This window comes from Benincasa hispida, unplaced genomic scaffold, assembly GCF_009727055.1.
Source record: "Benincasa hispida cultivar B227 unplaced genomic scaffold, ASM972705v1 Contig281, whole genome shotgun sequence".
NCBI classification, from domain to species: Eukaryota; Viridiplantae; Streptophyta; class Magnoliopsida; order Cucurbitales; family Cucurbitaceae; genus Benincasa; species Benincasa hispida.
In genome coordinates this window covers 532,008-535,331 of record NW_024064779.1, presented here as the reverse complement: position 1 = coordinate 535,331, position 3,324 = coordinate 532,008, and positions in this window count along the sequence as shown.

Here is a 3,324-nt window from a genome sequence, read left to right as displayed (position 1 = left end):
AACTTTAATCTCATGATGCAGAAGCATAATAGACTAGTGCCCAGTGGCCGATCATGAATTCGCATGCGCCAGTCAGGCCGGTTAGCATCTCTACCTCTTACCTCGAAACATCAACATAAGAAAGAATGAGTATAAAATACTCAGTAAGTAACCCCACCACTAGGGGTCAGGCTAGACATCTATGTCCTCTATGATACCCACATATGGCACATAAATACATGTAACATATAAGAGACTGAGTCCTATCCTATTGTAGTTAAGTATGCCCACAAAACTGGTGAATCCCGAAGGAAACAAAAAAACTGGTGAAATCCCGAAGGAAACCACAAAAACTGTGTGAATCCCGAAGGGAAACACAAACTAGTGAATCCCGAAGGAAACACAAAAACTAGTGAGCATCTAAACTAATCATGAGGTATATTCAACAGTTCCTAACGTGCTAAGATTCAACATTGTACGGTTTCTAAAGCATACATTAAAATTTTAATACCATGGTTGCATCACATACCCATCTAATTCTTAACATATTATCATAATCATCCATGTATAACTTATATCATTAAATCCACAACATACAAGTATGCGTCCTCAACGCCAGCAGATCAGACATCGACATATGAAAAACACATACTATCACATACTAACGATCAGCACTTAGGTGTTATGTACATTAAATCAGAATTTGGCCAAAAACATACTTTGACTCAAGTTATACTGTAATCAACAATGCTAATATTTACACATAACATACACTTTCATGCTAGCATACAACTAGAGCCTGACCCGTGCGTGGCAGTTCCAGTGATAGATACTTACCTTCGAGTCGATACTCTACAGATAAAATTTTAAGAGCACACAAACTATGACGGCAATCCAAAGTAGCGGTCCTACCAACAAAACAACTCTCAAATTTCAGTTTGAAGCATAATTGTAAGGACTTTTAGGTCCAAGTCCAAACTATCAAGAACTTACTCAAAGGAAGGAAAAACACTTCCACCTTCCACGATGGTGCCTCCTTTGACTTCTAAACCTGCCCTGACGACTTAAGCTTGAAACGAAATTCAATAAAGACGAGTCAATAAAACTGAACACAATAATAATGGCCAAGAGAACGAAACGAACCGACACAACCTTTACCCCAATAAATCTGACAAAGACCAAAACAGACCCGACGTGGGCAGGGCAACGTCAATTCAATCAAGGTAACGAATACGGCGGAGTTTAGCCGTGGTGGGCGGACGCGCGGGGAGAGCCTGATCCGATACCGGTTGCGTCGTGACTATGGCGGCGTGACTTGACCCCGGTTGAGCGGAAGAGACCGTCACGTGATGACGAAAAGGGCGAGAAAGCCATGTGCGTTCAAAATCTAAGAATGGGGGCACACAAAGCGCGGCTTAGTCTAAGATCGACTCGATCACGAGAGTGATGTCATCTGGTTGACTCGCGGTTGGCAGACTTGGAGCGACGGTAGAGTTACGAGTACTAGATGGGTGGCGGACGGTGTTGAGGTGTTACCGAAGATGAAATGAGATGCATAGCGGCTGGGAAATTCGTGCCCTAGCGAGTTGGCTTAGTCACGAGCTCGTGACGGCCGACTGTGCAGGATCGGCTGTGAGGAATGAGTGGGGCCGCTGTCTAAAACTCTCCGCAAATGCTCCCCATGCTCGGCCTCTGTCTTGGAATAAATCAAAATATCATCAATAAAAACAATCACGAAGGTGTCGAGGAATTCCTTGAACACCCTATTCATCAGATCCATGAACACTGTTGGTTCATTCGTTAGGCCGAATGACATCACTATGAACTCATAATGTCCATACCTCGAACGAAAGGCTGTCTTGGGTATGTCACTGTCCTTTATCCTCAGCTGGTGGTACCCTGACCGGAGGTCAATCTTAGAGAATACCGTAGCTCCCTGTAACTGGTCAAGCAAGTCATCGATCCCGGGAAGGGGATATTTGTTCTTGACAGTCACCTTGTTCAGCTCTCTGTAATCGATGCACAGCCGAACAAATAATTCGAAATACTTCGACTTTTTTAGAACAGGTCCGAGTCAAATAGTATTGATTCGAAGCACCTCTTTTTACACTATTTCGGAATAGTGAATCTGCCAAGAAGTGCGTCAGAGACTTGAGACTGCATCATGGACCCCTTCCTTTCTATTGTTGCCAGCGCTTTCCGGGCCATCCCGCCTCTTGACCGAAGCGCCAATCCACCTCACACTCCCCCCTTCTCTAATGCGCATATTGAGACTAAGCAATTCGACGATGAAGGATAATGTGACTGAGGAAACCACTATTGCAGCTTTCAATGTTCACAGCTTGAGAAAAACAGAAGACCCGATACAATATAGGGGCATCGAAAGCGTAACGATCCATCCTTCTTTTTCACAAACAAAACAGGTGCACCTCATGGTGACACACTAGGGCGAATGAAACCCTTGTCCAACAAATTCTGCAATTGGACCTTCAGTTCCTTCAACTCTGCCGGAGCCATCCTGTACGGGGCCCTCGAAATAGGGGTTGTGCCTGGCTCTAATTCAATGGAAAAATCTTTCTCCCGCTACGGGGGCACTCCGGGAAGGTCTTCTGGAAACACATCTGGAAAATCCCTCACTACTGGCTCTAAAGTCAAGGTAACTCCGTTCTCCCTGGTGTCTACCACACTATCCATAAGCCCCAGGCTCCTTGGTCGAATAGCCTACTGGCCTTCAATGCGGATATCACCTTGGGTAAGACTATGGTCTCAACCTCTTTAAACTTAAAACTAGCTCCTGTAGGAGGCTTAAAGATAACCTCCTTACGAGAGAAATCTATGCTGGCATGGTTATCTGCTAACCAATCCATGCCTAATATAACATCAAAATCGCGCATATCTAAAATTATCAGGGTTACATCTAATGCGCGGTTGGTTACCTCTACCTGACCTGCCTTTATCTTTTCTGTAGCTAACATGATCTCTCCTGAGAGAGTGGAAATAGACAATGCAAATGGCAACAGTTCTGAGTCTAACATGGTGTGTCTCACAAATATAGCATATATAAACGAGTGCGAAGAACCAGAGTCAAATAAAACAAGAGCATGGTGTCCCAAAATGGGAAGTGTACCTGTCATCACGATGCCTGACTTCTCGGCCTCATGCCGAATGGTGGAAAATACCTTTCCCTGCTGTTGCTGGCGGTTCAGGCCTCCCTGGAACGATCCTACGGGCAGCCTTCCTTTTCTGCCCTGCAGAAGTCCCAATCCCGAGTGACCTCCTGTATTCCTCTCCCCCCTGGGAGTCGGCATCAATCCTCACAGCGGCTCGCAGTGCCGCGACATAAGT